General features: G+C 38.1%; 1 pseudogene; it reads right to left on the reverse strand.

The window, feature by feature from the left end:
- Positions 1-863: 863 nt before the first annotated feature.
- On the reverse strand, positions 864-2,588 carry LOC109555322 (L-lactate dehydrogenase A chain pseudogene; annotated as a pseudogene).
- Positions 2,589-21,336: the final 18,748 nt, after the last annotated feature.

Here is a 21,336-nt window from a genome sequence, read left to right on the forward strand (position 1 = left end):
GGAGAGAAGAAAGAGAAAGCAAAAGACTAAAGATATAAAAGGTAATCTTAAAAACTGAAAAAATTAAAAATCATTTTGGTATTGAATAAGGCTGGTAATAGTGATTAATTGTACAAATTAAGCTCACTTGGACCCATATTATAACATTTGTTTTCCCCTGGTGGCTGAGATGGTAAAGCCTCTGTCTACAATGTGGGAGACCTGAGTTCGATCCCTGGGTTGGGAAGATTCCCTGGAGAAGGAAATGGCAACCCACTTCAGTACTGTTGCCTAGAAAATCCCATGGATGGAGGAGCTTGGTGTCCATGGGGTCACAAAGAGTTGGACACGACTGAGCGACTTCACTTTTATAACATTTTTATGCATGTGTCATGTTTTAAGTTTTTTTTTTATATGGGCCATTTATTGAATTTGCTATAATATTGCTTCTCCTTTTTATGTTTTGGGTTTTTGGCCACATGATACGTGGATATTAACTCCCCAACTCGCACCTCCTGAATTGGAAGGCAAATTCTTAACCACTGGACCACCAGGGAAGTCCCTTGTGTCATGTTTTGTAAGACTTTCCTATAGGATCTTCTCTGCCCTACCTACTTCTTTTCTGACATCATTCTCTATTGTTTCCCAGGGTACCCCCACTTACTCTATTGTAGCAACACTGACCTCCTGGTTATTCCACAAACACACCAAGTAATCTCCTACATCAGTGCTACTATATTTGCTTCTCATTTCCCTGGAATGCTCACCTTGGAGGTATAGTTGTGGCTTAATTTCTTTTCCTTCAGGTGTGTTCTCAAATGCCATCTTGTCTGAGAGGACTTCCCTAGTCACACCTGGTTACTCTCTGACTTTATCCTGCTTCATTTCTTTTTTTTTTATCTTAATTAACAGAGTAGTCACTGTTCAAGCTTTATTTATTGTTTTAGTTGGTGTAACTTAGTTGGCTGCATTATTTATGTAATCTTCCCTTTTTACATTACAAGGCAATGTACACTATTCTGATACATACAGTACATAAGATTCTTTAGAACAGTTATGCACATGGCATGCAATACTGGATTTGTACATTGGATCCCAGGAATTGATCAACTGGAGGGAAAAAAGTTGGACTAGGCACCTTGGCTAAAGGAACCAGAGGTTATATTACACAGTAAATACATATCTGGTTTGAAGGGCAACTGTAGCATCTGCAACATGGGCAGTGGTACCTCTTGAGAAGTTGAATTATTTGACAAACCAATTTAGGACCACACAAGGTAAGTGCCATCCAGCATCAGGGTACAGCTGCAAGGTTTCATGAACCATTCCTTGTCATCCAGCAGGGTTTTATGAACCATTCCTATTTCTAACATTAGGAAATTGATTTTTTCCTAGGCTGTCTTAACATTACTGTTTTAATCACAGATCAGATATAAAGGACAATATGAATTACAACCTCCAACTAAAATCCTGTGTAGCCTAGACAGTGAAGTGATACAACATTAGAAGACTTTAAAACTGCAGTTCTTTCTGGATCCCCCAAAGTGTATCTGCACTCTTCTTCAAACAGGCCTCTTCTTCATGAGTCAGAGTCACTTTCACAACGTCTGAGATTCCATTCTGTCCCAAGATGCAAGGAACACTAAGGAAGACATCCTCTTTTATTCCATAGAGACCCTTAATCATGGTGGAAATCGGATGCACCCGCCTAAGATTCTTCATTATACTTTCTGCCAAATCGGCCACTGACAGTCCAATGGCCCAGGATGTGTAGCCTTTCAGTTTGATCACCTCATAAGCACTGTCAACCACTTGTTTGTGAACCGCTTTCCACTGTTCCTTATCTGCATCAGTGCCTAATTCAGGGTGTAAATTCTTCAGGGAGACACCAGCAACATTCACTCCACTCCATACAGGCACACTAGAGTCACCATGCTCCCCAAGGATCCACCCATGGCAGCTTAATGGGTGAACTCCCAGCCTCTCCCCCATGAGATAACGGAAGCGAGCTGAATCCAGATTGCAACCACTTCCAATAACACGGTTTTTGGGAAAGCCACTTATCTTCCAAGCCACATAGGTCAAAATATCGACTGGATTGGAAACAACAAGCAACTTGCAATTTGGGCTGTATTTTACAATATTAGGAATGATGAATTTAAAGATGTTCACGTTACGCTGGACCAAATTCAGACGGCTCTCTCCCTCTTGCTGACGTGCCCCAGCTGTGATAATAACCAGCCTGGAGTTTGCTGTCACATTACAGTCTTTGCCAGAGACAATTTTTGGTGTTCTAAGGAAAAGGCTGCCATGTTGGAGATCCATCATCTCTCCCTTCAGTATATCTTCCATGACATCAACAAGAGCAACTTCATCTGCCAAGTCCTTCATTAAGATACTGATGGCACAGGCCATGCCAACAGCACCAACCCCAACAATTGTAATCTTATTCTGGGGGACATGTTCTTCCTTAAGAAGATTCTGAATCAGCTGATCCTTGAGAGTTGCCATCTTGGACTTAGACCCTAAAGGAACCGGGAGTGACCGTCGAGCGGGCGGGCGTCGGAGGCGCACGGCGTGGGATCTGGACTTGGCTGCAGCGGCTCCAGTACCTTCATTTCTATTCAAAACAAATATTACCATCTGTTACTATATTTGAAATTGTCTGTTTATGTGTTTAATGTCAGGGCTCAGTAGAAAGTAAGCCTCATGAAAGCAGTCTGCTTAGTGATCTATCCCTAGAATCTATGATAGTGTTTGCCTGGCACATAGTAGATGCCAAATAAATAGATATTGAATGAATGAATGAAGTACTTTCCATGACAATCCTGTGAGGTAAGTTGAACAAGTAATGATCTAAGTATCCAATGTCCCCATTTTATGAACAGAGAAACTGAGGTTAGAATGGGTAAGTGACTTGCCCAAAGTCAAGCAGCTTTTATGTGAGAGCTGAGAGCAGAACAAATCCTTTGGCATACGTGTTGAATCCCTACACCAGCTGAACACAAGAGGAAGGCTTATCCTTGGAGATATCATGGAAATGGGAGCAAAAGAGCAGCAGGATGCAAAGATTTTAAAATATAGAGGAAGCAAATTGAGGAAATTCTTATTAAGTAGGAAGAGAGTGTATCTAAGGCAACTGGAAAGTAAAATCATGAGAATGATTTTTGAAGAGAATGGGGAAAGATAATAGCAAAAAGGGCAGCTAGAATAACTGAAGCTTAGGAGGAGTTGTAATTCAAGTAGCTTAAATAGAAATTGTTTGAAAATGGTGAAATATCATTTAAAAAAGGAGGAGCCATCTTTTACTTGGAGCATGAGTACAATGGTCTTCTCTGATGGCTCAGCTGGTAAAGAATCCTCCTGCAATGCAGGAGACACAGGAGACTCAAGTTTGATCCCTGGGTCGGTAAGATCCCCTGGAAGAGGAAAATGGCAACTCACTCCAGTATTTTTGCCTGGAGAATCCCATGGATAGAGGAGCACGGTGAGGTATAGTCCAAAGGGTCACAAAGAGTCAGACATGACGAAACAACTAAGTACCGCACACACATGGTCATGATGTTGAGAGAAGGAAATTGCATGCACTTTGGCATGAATTGAGGTAATTGTTCTAGAAACAGAAATACTAGTAAAGAAACATTCCTAAAGCGGAATGAGCAGAATTCAATGACTGATAAAATATCTGGAGTGAATGACTAAAATTTCTGAGCCTACCCCGAAATATATGGTTTATGCTTTGAGAGAGGCAGGGAAGTTAGAAACAAACTATCACATGAATGCATTTATTCTTTGTCACACTTCTGAGAATAGAGCAGCATGCTTAATATTGAATTTAATTCTAAGATCACAGACCAAATTTTATACCATATAAAATAGAAGAGCCAAGTGGCAGAGCATTAGATATGGATACACTTTTTGGACCATTACATCAGAATAATTTTGTGTCTCTACTTTGTTTAAGGGGACATATTAAAGTATAAATTTTGGTTATATTAACTCAACTTGATTCCCGGCATAGTGATTTTCAAACAGAAAATGAGATTACAGTTCAGCTTTAATATTCACTAATGTTAAATTCGCCTAATTAAAAGACAACAATATATTTTATAATGGGGAATTATCTCAAGCAAAGTCTTTGATTATTTCTATTTCTGACAAGAATTAATAGCAAACAAATACAGTCTCACACACACACAAATTTTGATACAATGATATATTTTTAGAACAGTGTAACAAACCTCTGGAACACTCATTTGCATTTATATAATTTAAAGTGTCTTGTTATGACCATTTTTTCTAAATACTATGCAAATGGAAGGGTTTCATTTATATTAATAAAGGTGACAGACAGCACACTGTGCCTTGGAACTTATTTGTATTTAACAGCTCAGCCTTATTATTATTATTTGTAATATCACCCATATGGAGGGGAGGTGACACATTCAGAAGATAGTAACTAATATATTCAATCAAAAATGTTTAAACCAATCATACATATAGAATTTAGCTGCAGACAGAAATGCAGGTAGGATATTAAAATATGCAAAGCACTAAACTAGAGCAAACCACTGAGCATATATAGAAGGTGTATCTTTTCCACATGCCAAGGTAACTGAGAAACCTAAGAGGAAGGTGACTGTATATTTGGCACAAGATAGAACAAATAATTGGCTGAAAGCATTTTTGGCATGTGGTTCAGGAGTTGCAGAGAAAATTGGAAGTGGTGGGGGTAACTGTTCATTCATCTTTATATGGAATCTAGTCAACGTGCAGAAGAATTGGAAAGATTTCATAAAATGAACCTATCTGTGAACACATAGGACATTATCAGGATCCCATATGCCCTCATAATCCCTTCTAATCACAATCACCACACTCCACCAAGGGTAAAAACCTTGACATCTAACACTTGTGTGTTTCTATATGTGATATAAATGGAATCATGTACAATGAACTTTTTGGTTTTGATAGCTTACAGTGAACAATGTCGGATTCGTGATCTCCGAAGAAGATTTAGCTTTGGGACCAGAGACCAGGCTTGACCACTCAGGGCTCTTGTGTGGCACAAGTTTTATTACAGTGAAAAGGGACAGAGAAAGCTTCTGACATAAACATCAGAAGGGGGCGAAGAGTGCCCCACTCACTAGTCTTTAGCAAGGGAATTATATACTTTTTAATTAGTTATTACAATAAATCAAAAGAATGTCTCAAGTTTGTGAAAATTTTACCAGACCCACTCCCACAATTTACATTTTTTAGGATAACAGGATTAGAATTTAACAATAGAACATCCTACCAGACCTACTCCCATAATCTACATGCTAAAATATCAGGATTAGTCAGAAGGTTTTCAGGAAGGAGGAACTGTCCTCAAGCAGGATACATTGTTGTTATATAATCCCTAGTACAGAGTTTAAACTGAGTTGTTTGTTATGTAATTATCAGTTTCGGGTTTAAAGAAAAAAAAAATTTTATGTGACTAAGACTAGGAATGTAGAGGAAAAAAAAAAAAAAAAAGTTTGTTATTTCCTTCTTAAGAATTCCAGACCCCTATCTCCTCCTCGAGAACCCCAGACCCCTCTCTCCTTAGGGACCCCTGGTCTTCTTATCAACCTGCCTACTCTCAGTTTCTGCTTTTCACTCAAAATTTTGTATATGCGACTTGTACAGACTGTTGTATGCGGTTGTAATTTATTCCCATTGCTCTACAGAACTGCTGTGTGACTATACTACGTTCTACTGTTAATGAACATGTGGATTGTTATAGTCTGGAATAATTATGAAGAGAGTTACTATAAACATTTTAGTACATGTCTTTTAGTCAATATGTGTGCTTATTTCTGTTGGATATACCTAGGAGTCTATTTGCTAGGTCTTGGGTGTGCATTTATTCAATTTTAGTAGTTACTGACAAATAATTTTCTTAAATGGTTGTATCAGTTTCAGTCCTACTAGCACTAGGAGAGTCCTAATTCCACATCCTGATACTTAGTATTATCATTCTTTGCAAACTTTACAATTCTGGTGGATGTGTATATGTAGTTCATTGAGTAATATAGTTGAGTTCCTTAGTCACTTGTGAATCTTCTTTTGTGAAGTTCCTATTCTAGCCTTGATTTTTTTTTTCTCTTGGATTCTCTGACCTTTTCATTATTGGCATCCTACAAGAATTCATTATCACTGTCCAACAAATATTCTGGGTACAAGCCTTTTTATATATATATATAAGTATTGTGACTATCTTCTGTGAGGGTTTTTTTCTGATCTTTTAATGGTGACTTGACAAACAGCAGTTCTTAATTTTAATACAATCTTAATTATCATTGTTTTATAATACATTATGATGAATGCTTTTTGGATTCTGTTTCAGCAGTCTTTGGCTGCTCCAAGTTTACAAAGATGAATTTATTTTAAATCTGATGTGCAGTCCACTTGGAATTGATTTTTGTGTATAGCATGATGTAAGGATCTAGATATTTTTTCAAACATGAAGATCGCATTCATTCAGTACCATTTACTGAAAAGGTCTTCCTTTGTTCACTGCACTCTAGTGTCATTTTTGCATTAATCAGATGACTATATATACAAGCAGTGTGGGACTGTTTCTGAACCCTAGTTTGTTCAATTGGTTACTTTGCATAAACTTTTACTAATACTACATTTTTTCCGTTATTATAGCTTTATAAGAGACCTGGATTTCTCAAAGTATAAGTCCTCCAGTCTTGTTGATCTGTTTTTTTGTTTGTTTGTTTGTTTTATTTTGTTTATAACCATCAACAAAGGCTAAAAGAATGAGGTTTAACTGTCAGCCTCACTATAATGTGTCTTCTCCAAACAATTGCTATTGCATGTTCAGATATTATGAAAATGTGACTAAAAGTAACCAATTTTGGAGGTCATCTCTGAGCTATTAACTTCAAATAGAATTTTATTTCTTTCTAATGCATATAAGAATATATATAATAAACTTAGAATAGGTGAAAAATAATCAGATCAGATCAGTCGCTCAGTCGTGTCCGACTCTTTTCGACCCCATGAATCGAAGCATGCCAGGCCTCCCTGTCCATTACCAACTCCTGGAGTTCACTAAGACTCACGTCCATCGAGTCAGTGATGCCATCCAGCTATCTCATCCTCTGTCATCCCCTTCTCCTCTTGCCCCCAATCCCTCCCAGCATCAGAGTCTTTTCCAATGAGTCAACACTTCACATGAGGTGGCCAGAGTACTGGAGTTTCAGCTTTAGCATCATTCCTTCCAAAGAAATCCCAGGGCTGATCTCCTTCAGCATGGACTGGTTGGATCTCCTTGCAGTCCAAGGGACTCTCAAGAGTCTTCTCCAACACCACAGTTCAAAAGCATCAATTCTTCGGTGCTCAGCCTTCTTCACAGTCCAACTCTCACATCCATATATGACCGCTGGAAAAACCATGGCCTTGACTAGACGGACCTTTATTGGCAAAGTTATGTCTCTGCTTTTGAATATGCTATCTAGGTTGGTCATAACTTTCCTTCCAAGGAGTAAGCGTCTTTTAATTTCATGGCTGCAGTCACCATCTGCAGTGATTTTGGAGCCCAGAAAAATAAAGTCTGACACAGTTTCCACTGTTTTCCCATCTATTTCCCATGAAGCGATGGGATCGGATGCCATGATCTTCGTTTTCTGAATGTTGAGCTTTAAACCAACTACTTCACTCTCCACTTTCACTTTCATCAAGAGGCTTTTTAGTTACTCTTCACTTTCTGCCATAAGGGTGGTGTCATCTGCATATCTGAGGTTATTGATATTTCTCCCAGCAACAATAGGCAACACCAAACAAATATGTGTCAGGCTGACCATAAAGAAGGCTGAGCACCAAAGAATTGACGCTTTCAAATTGTGGTGTTGGAGAAGACACTTGAGAGTCCCTTGGACTGCAAGGAGATAAAACCTGTCAATCCTAAAGGGAATCAATTCTGAATATTCACTGGAAGGACTGATGCTGAAGCTGAAGCTTCAATACTTTGGCCACCTCATGTGAAGAGCTGATTCATTGGAAAAGACCTTGATGCTGGGAAAAATTGAGGGCAGGAGGAGAAGGGGGTGACAGAGGAAGAGACGGTTGGTTGGCATCACTAACTCAATAGACATGAGTTTGAGCCAACTTCGGGAGATAATGAAGGACAGGGAAGCCTGGTGTGCTGCTGTACATGGGGCCGCACAGTCAGACATGAGTTAGTGACTGAACAATGACCAATTAAAAATGTTTTGGACAAAAAACAAAGCAAAACAAAACAAAACATGCTACTCTTTTTGAAGGAGCTGGGTCAAAAGAGGAGGCTAGGGAAGAATGCCACATCACTTGGGAGGAATACTATAAGCATCATGCTGCAATTACCCTGGACAGTCCCCCACAGCAAAGAACTGTCCAGCCCAGCTGCTGCTGCTGCTGCTAAGTTGTGTCAGTCGTGTCGGACTCTGTGCGACCCTAGACACGGCAGCCCACCAGGCTCCCCTGTCCCTGGGATTCTCCAGGCAAGAACACTGGAATGGGTTGCCATTTCCTTCTCCAATGCATGAAAGTGAAAAGTGAAAGTGAAGTTGCTCAGTTGTGTTCCACTCTTTGCGACCCCATGGACCACAGGCTACCAGGTCCTCTGTCCATGGGATTTTCCAGGCAAGAGTACTGGAGTGGGGGGCCATTGCCCGCTCCAGTCCAGCCCAGCACTGTATGGCAAAAATGCCATTGTTGCAAAACCTTCATCTAGAGAACTGAAGGAACCTGGTGGAAAGATAAAAGGAGAACTGAAGATACACAGTTGGAAATAAGCGAGTGTTTTTAGACTAGTAGGGAAAGCTACAAAAAATGACTTAAATCAATTCTCAGCCTGAAAAGGCAACAGAAGCCCTCAGTCATTTCTCAGCGTTAACTATTAAATCCTCTCCTTGCTACCATGACCACAAGTTCTAAGGAACTTTGCTGCCTTTAAACTTCAGCCTTAAGTTATTACAACAGTTTGCATATTCTTCAGGGACTACCTCAGTCATTCAGACAAGGAAGAAAATAATTCAGTGTGTTTATTCCAACAAAGGAACTATCCTAGTCATTTTGCATATGTAATTCCAAGTGATTCTCACAATAATACTATGAGGCAGATATTATCATATATTTTTAAGTGTGTGGATGTTTTAGATAAATAAAATGGAACTCAGAGGAAATAATTTCCTTTGGGTACAGATATATGATTGAAACTCCTGTCTGTCATGAATAATTCACATTGTAATTGAAAGTAATATTATACATAATGTATAGGGTATGACTATAGTTTTCAATTAATATTTATATGCCTTGCACTTATCACATGCCATTACAATATTCTGTGTGTTGTCTTATTATGATTTCCATTTTATATATAAGAAAATTGAAATTCAAAAATGTGAAATTAATTGTATAAGGATGTACAGTAATATGTGATGGTCTGTTAGTTTCCAAAGTGCTCTTAACCACTACATTGTTAAATTAATTGATGTATGTGTGTAAATTTATACATCAGGAAGAAATATGAATACTCTTACTTCAAAATTCAATCTAGAAGCAATTTAAAGAAATTATGTCTTTAGCACTGTAGATAATAACAGAGAGTAGTTTTCATATTTAATGTTAATACGTTTTAAACTTCTTACCAACAGGAAATATATGAATTCATGTGGGATTTGTTTTTTGATAATACAGTTTAAGCTTTTTAGAGATTCTCTAATCTGAAGTTGTGAAATCTCTTGGACTGAAAGCTTTCATGAGCACAATTACTTTTATTAGCTAATCAGAGTCATGCAAAACTACTTGGAATAACATATAAGTAATTTCTCTCAACTATTTAACTTTATTCCTCATAATAGAATCACGGAGCAACAGCCTTTCTTTGGAGATTATGACTGTCAATATCTTCTCTAGACTTGAAGTGTTTAGAGTAACAGCTTTCAAGTGTGGATTATTTGAATTTGACAGTAATTGTTCATGTTTTAGCAAAATTCTTTTGGAAGCAATAAGAAATTGCTTCTCTGATCTATTAGCAAGTAGAAATTTCTTTCAATTTACTTCTAGCAGTACTTTGAGCCCTCAAAATTCTGTACATAATTTTATGAATAAGAAAAATGTCAAATTTCATTTTAAGTACTCTAATGTTGAGTACCAAAAAGATCATTTTTTGCATTTCTGATGTGCCATTGATTTACATGGCATACTCAGCACAGGTGAAAGATTTTTGTAGCTGTTTTAAAATTATTATATACATATTATCTAAAATTTAAACATTATGTATATATTAAAATGATATTTTAAAGATTTTTAAAATATTATGTATATAATTCTTTTACTGAGGTCTAATTTACCCACCACAATATTCAGCCATTGTAAATGCTCAATTCAAAAATGTTTAGTAAGCTTACAGAGTTGTTCAATCATTAATACAATCTGTTCTAGAATATTTTTGTCACCTCAATTAGCCATTAATCTTCACTCCCACCTTCAGAAAATCACTGATCGTGTATCTGCTTGTATGGATTTGTCTTTTCTAAACATTTCATACAAATGAAATTATACACTATATGTTTTTTATGTTTGAATTATTTCACTAAGCATAACATTTTCAAGGTTCAACCATGTTGTAGTAAGTTTCAGTACTTCATTTCTTTGTGTTTTCAGTCACTAAGTCGTGTCCAACTCTTTTGCGACCCTATGAACCATAGCCCACCGAACTCCTTTGTCCATGGGATTTTCCAGGCAAGAATACTGAAGTGGGTTGCCATTTCCTTCTTCATGGGCTCTTCCAGACCCAGGGATTAAACTTGCATCTCCTGTATTGCAGATGGATTCTTTATTGCTAAGCCACCAGAGAAGCCCTCCATCTCTTTTTCCTCTATCTTTCTTTGTCTTTCTCTTCTGTGCTGTGTGGCTTATGGAGTCTTGGTGCTACAGTAAGGGGTTGGGCCTGAACCTCTGAGGTGGGAGCCCTGACCAGATGTTGGATCACCAGAGAACTCCCAACCCCATGGAACGTTAATTAGTGAGAACTCTCCCAAAGGCCTCCATCTCAACACTGAGCCCAGGCCACACCCAAAGGCCAGCAAGCTTCAATGCCAGATGTCTCACACCAGACCATTAGCAAAATAGGAACACAACTCTGCCCATTAGCAGACAGACTGCCCAAAACCATACCTAATCCATAGACACTCCAAAACACAATACAGGACAAGGCACTGCCCTTCAGAGAGACAAGATCCAGCTCCACCCACCAGAGCACAGGCACAAATCCTCCCAACCAGGAAACCTTCACAAGGCACTGGTCCAACTCACCCAGTGGGTCAGACTTCACAAATAAGAAAAACTATGACCTTCTAGCCTGCAGAAAGGAGGCCTAAAATCAGACTTTATATGAAATGTAGCCTAGATAAATCCTGAATTGTCATTCCTTTCTGTAAGAATTTTGCATAATGAAAAGATGCAGTTCTAGTGTTAATATTATAAATAATAGATTAGAATGTTTACTTTGAATATCAGAATTGATATGCTAACTTTTCATAATCTTAAAAGGGGTCATATTTCATTTGTCAAATAGATATGGTATATGGTTTCAGAAAAGATGCACGAGTGTGGATAAAATGTGACAGCATATAAAGAAACAAACACAATTATAAAAAAATGTATTTTTTTATTCCTTCAAATATTAGCAGATTTTTATGCCTTCAGATTTTTTTGACATTTGTACATTAATTAAAAACAAACTTCTACATGACTTTAAAAAAATGTATTTTTAATCTAGAATATTAAAAGAGCTGAAATTGACAAAAGAAACCTAAACATATATAAAGCTTAAAGAACAATTTACTTAGGGTTAAACAAAATTAAACGGAGAAGGCAATGGCACCTCACTCCAGTACTCTTGCTGGAAAATCCCATGGCTGGAGGAGCCTGGTAGTCTGCAGTCCATGGGGTCGCTAAGAGTCGGACACAACTGAGCGACTTCCCTTTCACTTTTCACTTTCCTGCATTGGAGAAGGAAATGGCAACCCATTCCAGTGTTCTTGCCTGGAGAATCCCAAGGACGGGGGAGCCTGGTGGGCTTCCGTCAATGGGGTTGCACAGAGTCAGACACGACTGAAGCAACTTAGCAGCAGCAGCAGCAAACAAAATTAAAAATTCAGCTTTCAATTCTACAGCCAAATAATTCCTTTTAAAAATTCAATCATTCATAAAATCAAATAGGAATAGTGTTTTGAGGCTCTTTAAAATTTAAAAATGAAATCCTGGTATTCACATATAGCACCTAAAATTTATAACTACTTTAGCATTTTCATTTTGGCCTAAACATTCTCTTTTTAGCTAAAACATGTAACCAAATATAAGGACAGACAAATCTATTGTATTTGCTGTTATTTTTCCATCCAAACAGCATCATGTTCAGGCTGAAATTCGTTCATTTAATTTAAAATATAATGTTTGGACAAAATCAACAGCATGTTTACTAAATCAACCATCAAAATTTTAGAGATAGATGAGTTAATTAGTTGAAGAAAAGGACTAATTTCCCACTTTCAATGAGAATAAATGTGTTCACTTTCCAGTAGCTCATTAACAAAGTTTGGAATTCAGAATATTTTCTCATTCAAGGGGAAAAAGCTTCCAATGAGATTTACTTCTTGGCTTTTGTAAATTTAAAAGGATGATATTAGGCAATGAAATTCATTTCATTCCCCACAGTATCATATTATAAAAATGTATTTTCTGACAGAGAATGAGCAGACTTTCAAAATTTTGTGATTCATGCTGTAGACAGAAATGCTTAAATGAAAGGGCAATTAAACGTTTTATGAGATAGACATATGAAGAAAAATGGTGATATCCCCTTTCTCTAATGCTACTCTGGAAATTGTGGCTCAGGTTTTTATTTATTTTTCTTCTTCTTTGTCTCCTTCTCCTCCTCCTCCTTTTCTTTTTTTTCTTTTGTTGTTTTCACAAGCATTAGCTAAGATAAAGCAGCAGTAGGCCAAAGATGTATTTTTCTGTTTTATTGCAAGATGAAAATCCCTGTATTATTTTATATGAAATATTTTGTACTTTAGTTTAAAGATGGTTAAGAAAATAAGAGATTGAGCCCTGGTCCAAGTGGCAACATAGGAGGCTCTTGAAATTACCTCTTTCATAAAAATACCAAATCTACAGCTACAAACAGAACAATTTCCTCGGAAAGAAATCCAGAAAACACTTGAGTGACTTCTACATATCAAATGAGAATATACTCACCCTGATATGCGTAAGAAAAACTGAGGCACACTCTGCCTATAAACCCTACTCCCAGAACAGCTATGTACAATCAGGAGGGAAATCATAACTCTCAGCTTCTTCTTGAAGAGCAAGAGGCTTGGATCAAACATCTAGTGCCCCAACTTTTAAGAATTACACATGTGGAATAGATCCCACAAAATACATAGCTCTGAAAACCAGCAGGGCTTGCATCCATAATAATCACAAGACTGGAACAAATGAAGAAAAAGTTCTTAATGTGCTCACAAGGATTCCCTGTAACTATTCTTCAAGGTCTTAGCACAGAGGGTGCAAACAGAAACACCATCTCCTAGTCTTGCCTAGAAAAAGGCCTATTTGCATACTTCAAAAGCTGCTGCTTCAGGGTTACGACTGATTGAGACTTCTTAACCCAGGTATCAAAGTTTGTTACAAACTTTGAAAAGGTTACGCTTTGTGTCTTTTCCTGTCTCAGTACTGTTCTGTCTCCTTGAAGATTTGTAGCATCAGGTAAAAACACTCTTGGCATTGATGTTGGCACTGCCATGAAGGAGCACCATCAGAAATGGCAGATGTATAGTTTCATGTGACAACCTTGTAAATAAAAATAACAAACATTTGTTGAACGCTTACCATTTTAGGTTATGCAGGGAGATCAAACCAGTCAATCCTAAAGAAAATCAATCCTGAATGTTCACAAGAAGGACTGATGCTGAAGCTCCAATACTTTGGCCACCTGATGCAAATAGCCGACACATTGGAAAAGAGTTGCTGATTCTAGGAAAGATTGAAGGCAGGAGGAGAAGGGAATGACAGAGAATAAGATGGTTGGATGGCATCACCGACTCAGTGGACATGAGTTTGAGCAAACTCTGGGAGAGAGTGAAAGACAGGGAAGCCTGGCGTGTTGCAGTCCATGGCATTGCAAAGAATCAAACACGACTTAGTGACTGAAGAACAACAAATATATATACATATATATATATATATATATATATATATATATGTATACTCAAATCTGTTAAGAAATAATAAAAACACTTTCCCTAATTAATAGTGGATTATCAAATAATAGCAATACTAAGAAGATGTACACTTAGTCATTCAGTCGTGTCCAACTCTTTTCGACCCCATGTACTATAGCCCACCAGGCTCCTCTGTCCATGGGGATTCTCCAGGCAAGAATACTGGAGTGGGTTGCCATACCTTCTCCAGGGATTTCCCAACCCAGGTCTCCCACATTGCAGGTGAATTCTTTACCTTTTGAGCCACCAGGGAAGACCATGAGAAGAAGACATTGAGTACTAAATATTCATCAGATATGTTATATGAATTACTTTATCTGATTTTATTTTATTTATCTGATATTACTTCCTCTATCATCCTCATTTCCTTTCTTCCTTCTGTTTCTGTTCCAACAACAGATATCCCTCTCCCCTCAGAACATCTTTTCATTGTGTACACAACATAATAAGCATGTTTTACCTTTTGTTCTGAAGCAGATGGCATCTTTTCCCTACTTAGCCCCATTTGCAGCTTTTGAAGTATGCAAATAGGCCTTTTTCAAGGCAAGACAAGGAGATGGTGTCTCTGTTTGCGCTCTCTGCGCTAAGACCTTGAAGAATAGTCACAGGGAATCCTTGTGAGCACATTAAGAACTGTTTCTCCATTTGTTCCAGGCATAGAGAGGTTAAATTACTTGCTCTTGTTATATAGTTAGGGAATAGTCAGGCTTTTTTGACCCCAAGAGTCAGGTTTCAGAGCTGTATACCCGATTATACTCCTGACTCTTAAAGACAATAGATGGACGTGTCAATCAATGGAAATTAGAGTGAATAGGATTGGGAAAGGTGTGGTCACTTAAAGCTGTCAGACTCGTTTTAAATTTCCCATGAGAACAGTTTTGTGGATTTTCAGAAGTTATTGGAGGATATATATTTTGAGGAAGAGTAGTTCCCTGCTTGACACATCCTTTGTAATTTGTATAAATGTAAAGTGAAGTCGCTCAGTTGTGTCCGACTCTTTGCCACCCCATGGACTGTAGCCTACCAGGCTCCTCCATCCATGGGATTTTCCAGGCAAGAACACTGGAATGGGGTGCCATTTCCTTCTCCAGAAGATCTTTCTGACCCAGGGATTGAACCCAGGTCTCCCGAATTGTAGACAGATGCTTTACCGTCTGAGCCAGAAAAATCTCATCTCCATCTATAGGTTGGAGCCTGAGTTGGTTTGTAACAAAATGAATGGGTTTGGATAAGATGATTCCTAAATTTCCTATGTGAGCTAATTACTATTCTCCGATTCTCTGAACACTTAACAGGGCACCATAGACCTTTGGATGCAGTTGTATCTTACTGTCTGATTGATGCAAATGAAAGAACAGATGATGTCCTGAAACCCAGATTCATCTTAGTTTCTAAAGTGATTTTCCTCCCAGTTTTATTGAGATATAATTGATCTACAGCACCATGTAAGTTTAAGGTGGATAGCACAATGATTTGACTTATATTTGCTGTGAAGTTTAGTTAACATTCATTATTTCATATAGATACAGAAAAAAAAAAAAAGTTTTTCTTTCTTCTGACAAGAGCTCTTAGGATCTATGCTCCTAACAACTTTCTTTCTTTCTTTTTTTTTTTTTTGATGTATCAAATATCACTTTCTCTTTTTTCCTTTTTTTAAAAAAAAATGTATTTATTTTAATTGGAGGCTAATTACTTTACAATATTGTAGTGGTTTTTTGCCATACATTGACATGAATCAGCCATGGGTTTACATGTATTCCCCATCCTGAACCCCCTTCCACCTCCCTCCCCATCCCATCCCTCCAGGTCATCCCAGTGCACCAGCCCCAAGCACCCTGTCTCATGCATCAAACCTGGACTGGTGATCTGTTTCACATGTGATAATATACATGTTTCAATTGTATTCTCTCAGATCATCTCACCCTCGCCTTCTCCCACAGAGTCCAAAAGACTGTTCTATACATCTGTGTCTCTTTTGCTGTCTTGCATATAGGGTTATCGTTACCATCTTCCTAAATTCCATATATATGCATTAGTGTACTATATTGGTGTTTTTCTTTTTGACTTACTTCATTCTGTATAATAGGCTCCAGTTTCATCCACCTCATTAGAACTGATTCAAATGTATTCTTTTTAATGTCTGACTAATATTCCATTGTGTATATGTACCACAGCTTTCTTATCCATTTGTCTGCCAGTGGACATCTAGGTTGCTTCTATGTCCTGGCTATTATAAACAGTGCTGTGATGAACATCAGGGTACATGAGTCTCTTTCAATTCTGGTTTCCTCGGTGTGTATGCCGAGCAGTGAGATCACTGGGTTATATGGCAGTTCTATTTCCAGTTTTTTAAGGACCCACACTGTTCTCCATAGTGGCTGTACTAGTTTGCATTCCCACCAACAGTGTAAGAGGGTTCCCTTTTCTCCACATCCTCTCCAGCATTTATTGCTTGTAGATTTTTGGATAGCAGCCATTCTGACTGGCGTGAGATGGTACCTAATTGTGGTTTTGATTTGCATTTCTTTGATAATGAGTGATGTTGAGCATCTTTTCATGTGTTTGTTAGCCATCTGTATGTCTTCTTTGGAGAACTGTTGGTTTAGCTCTTTGGCCCATTTTTTGATTGGGTTGTTTATTTTTCTGGAATTGAGCTGCAAGAGTTGCTTGTATATTCAAATAAATCATATAACAGTGTTAACTATAGTCATCATGGTATACATTACATCTCTAGCACTTTAAAAAAAATTTATTTATTGTTGACTGTGCTGAGTCTTCATTGCTGTGCAGGCTTTTCTCTAGTTGCAACAAGAGGGGGCTACTCTCTAGTTGCAGTGTACAGGCTTATTATTGCAGTGGCTTCTCTTATTGAGAAGCATGAGCTTTAGGGCCTGCCGGCTTCAGTAATTGAGCACGTGGGCTCAGCAGTTGTAGTTCCCAGGCTCTAAAGCATAAGCTCAATAGTTGCGGTGCAGGGGCTTCTCATTGCCATGGTTTCTCTTGTTGCAGAGTAAGGCCTCTCGGGCACGTGAGCTTTAATAGTTGTGGCATGTGGGCTCAGTAGTTGTGGTTCACAGGCTCTAGAGCACATGCTCAGTAGTTGTGTTGTGGTGCACAGGCTTAGTTGCTCTGCGGCATGTGAGATTTTCCCAGATCAGGGATTGAACCCATATCTATTGCACTGGCAGGCAGATTCTTTACCATTGACCCATCAGGGCAACCCCTCCAGTACTTATCTTGTAATTGGAAATGTATACCTTTTGACCACTATCATTCAATTCCTGCAACCCCATGTCCCCTCCATCTCTAGTAACCACAAATCTGATATCTTTTTCTATGAGTGTTCATTTGTTTTAGATTTCATATATAAGTGAGATCATACTGGGTTTGTCTTAGAATAAATGGTGTTTCGTTTTCGAGTATTCTCTTTTTGCATTTGGCACACCAAGACTGAGCAGAAGAGAATGTGTCACACAATATCATGCAGTGGATATTTAAACATAATGCCAGGCTGTTGAGGGAATATGCTATGTGTTTCCAGAGAGTATGGGAAATCACTTTCATCAGAAAAAAAGTGAAACTGTGCATTGAGTATTTGGCACAGTAATCAGGTTGCAATCTTTTGTTCTGGTTGATCCAAACAGCTGTGGAGGGAACTAGATAGGAACCTTGGAGAATGTACTTTCAGGCTGCATTGCTTCTTTAATGATACAGGGCAGAACTTGGCAAATCTAAGCCAATTGCAGGAGCTAAGAGACATTCAAAAAAAAAATACAGTAGTATAACAAAATGATATTGAGTACTTTGTTATTTTCTATATACTTTGAACTTTTGTATAAGATTGACACTTTCTCTACGATTGACAATGTCTCTTATTTAAATATATGATGAAACACACCTATCATTAATCTGTATGGTCCTAGAGGAGGATTGTTACTGGGTATACTTTTAAATTAGTGGTTTAATTTCTTTCATGCGTATATGTATCTACAGGGTTTTTAAAAATATTGAAACCATTTTTGATATATGTATTTTCTAGGAAACTGTTCAGTTAATCTAAATTGTCAAATTTAGTAATATAAGGGTGCACAGAGTTCTGTCTTACCTTTAATCTGAAATCTATTTTTGCTTGCTGTCTTTTCCATTCTTAGTATTGCTTATTTATTTACTACATGTTGACATGTTTGTCCATTTTATTTTGCAAAGAACTAACCCTTGATTTTTGTTTTGTTAAGTATATTTTATTTAAGAAGTATCTGCTATACTTATCTTTATTTTATCTTTTCTTTTACTGATTTCTGTTTTTGTTTTTCTTTCTTTAACTTGAGTTAAACACTATAGAAGGTAAAGCTAACTTTCCACCAAAGATTTCTTCTCTCCTTCTACAGTGTAGAGTTTTTGCTAATGTGTATCTGCCCAACTAGGGATAACAGTAACCTGTCACTCATATGTAGTTTCCTCCAATGGAATGTCAGCAGAAGTTAATCTTTTGGACCAAAAGGATTGACTATCACATGTAGGGAACACTGGGCTTCCCTGGTGGTCCAGCAGTAAAGAATCCATCTGCAATGCAGGAGACGCAGGAGACCTGGGTTCGATCCCTGGGTCAGGAAGATCCCCTGGAGGAGTGCATGGCAACCCACTCCAGTATTCTTGCCTGTACTATCCCACAGACAGAAGAGCCTGGCAGGCTACAGTCCATAGGGATGCAAAGAGTCAGACATGACTGAAATGACTTGGCACAAATTGATGCATTATCATGTATTCTTTGCTTAATGAAGTGTCTAGATATGGATTCTAAAATTTCAAATTTGTGCAAGCTTTAATTTTTAGGTAGTCTTTTCCTTCTTGGTTTCTAATTATATTCCATGGTATTTACAGAATATGGTCTGTATTATGTCAACATGTTGTACTATGTTGAGATAGGTTTTTTGATCCCATATATGTTCATGGGAAATAGATGGGGAAACAGTGGAAACAGTGTCAGACTTTATGTTTTTGGGCTCCAAAATCATTGCAGATGGTGACTGCAGCCATGAAATTAAAAGACGCTTACTCCTTGGAAGGAAAGTTATGACAAACCTAGATAGCATATTGAAAAGCAGAGACGTTACTTTGCCAACAAAGATCTGTCTAGTGAAGGCTATGGTTTTTCCAGTAGTCATGTATGGATGTGAGAGTTGGACTGTGAAGAAAGCTGAGCGCTGAAGAATTGATGCTTTTGAACTGTGGTGTTGGAGAAGACTCTTGAGAATCCCTTGGACTACAAGGAGATCCAACCAATCCATTCTGAAGGAGATCAGTCCTGGGTGTTCTTTGGAAGGAATGATGCTAAAGCTGAAACTGCAGTACTTTGTCCACCTCATGTGAAGAGTTGACTCATTGGAAAAGACTCTGATGCTGGGATGGATTGGGGGCAAGAGGAGAAGGGGACGACAGAGGATGAGATGGCTGGATGGCATCACTGACTTGATGGACATGAGTTTGAGTGAACTCCAGGAGTTGGTGATGGACAGGGAGGCCTGGCGTGCTGCGATTCATGGGGTCACACATGGGGACTCGACTGAGCAACTGAACTGAACTGATGTTCAATTTTCATAATGTTCCATGTATGCTTGTATAGAAAGTGTTTTCTAAATTTTATGTGGCAGATTCTGTGTATGGAGATAGAAAAAGGCACTTTGTGTGTGGTATTCTAACATTATATATGCTTACTAAATGTGTGTTAATTCTAACTTTTCTTATAATGTTATACAAATTTTCTCCTCTCATTTTTTTTTCTCCTCTCAGTAATTTTTGCTTCACACTTGGGACTGTAATACACAATCCAAATTTAATTTAATTATATTTAGAATTATAGGTAGAATTAAATTATAGATTGATGTTAATTTATTATCATCAGCCCCATTGCCTCAGTTTCTTTTAACTCTGTGTAAATTTCACCTTATCAGTGAGGTATTCCCTACCACCACTCTATTTAAACCAGCATGTCTCCACCACACCCCACAGCATTTCCTGTCTCCTTAACTAACATTTGCTATCAGCATCCTTTGTGTTTCCTTATGAAAGGTTGCATGCAGCTGAGAGCCATGTGCTACACCGGGATTCGTGACCTCCAGAGGAGAGGACCGATCTGTGACCAGAAACAAGGCTTGACCACTCGGAAATTTTTGCGTAAAATAATTTTATTAAAGTATAAAAGAGATAGAGAAAGCTTCTGACATAGACATCAGAAGGGGGCAGAAAGAATGCCCCTTTGCTAGTTTTAGCAAGGCATTTTATATCTGTTAATCAGATAAGAGAAACACCTCAAGGCTGAGGGAGTTTCACCAGGCCTCTCTCCCACAACGTGCATTTTGAGATAGAACGACACAAGGTGTGTCATCCCCCGTCATAAAACAATTGACATGAATATTGGTTTGTTGAGCCATTATCAGCCCAAGGTTTGAGAAAAGGGGAAAAAAAAAAAAAAAAGTTAGTTTTAGGCAGAACCAGGTGTCATCAAAAGAGAAGGAAAAAAAAAGTCTGCCATTTGCAGTCTATTTCCTCCTGCTGCTTGGGGACCTCTGGCCTTCCTCCTTGTTAACCCTCTTACTTATTCTATTTATTGTCTGTCTTCCCCCACTGGAATGTAAGTTCCAAGCAGACCTGCATTTCATCTGTTTGGTTTACTTCTGTATCGCCTAAACCTAGAACAGTGCTGGGCACATAGAAGGAAATCAGTATACAGTTGATGGATGACCTCTGTCATTCCTAGTTATTTTTGTTTCTTCTGAGCCCAACTATGTATTTAAGATAAGAATTTGTTATACTTAGCATTTCCGTATATTTGCAATAGAAAGCTTTTCAGTTAACTTCATTTAAAATATTGTCGGTACAATAAGATAGCCTTTTATTCTTCAACTCACTCTCATCTTTTCCCATCAGTATCACTCCATTAAAATTGCTTTTACAAAGCAATTGCTTTTACAAACCTACAGAAGGGAATGGCTACCCACTCCAGTATTCTTGCCTGGAGAATTCCGTGGACAGAGGAGCCTGGCTTGCTACA

This window comes from Bos indicus, chromosome X (genome assembly GCF_029378745.1).
Source record: "Bos indicus isolate NIAB-ARS_2022 breed Sahiwal x Tharparkar chromosome X, NIAB-ARS_B.indTharparkar_mat_pri_1.0, whole genome shotgun sequence".
Taxonomy (NCBI): Eukaryota; Metazoa; Chordata; class Mammalia; order Artiodactyla; family Bovidae; genus Bos; species Bos indicus.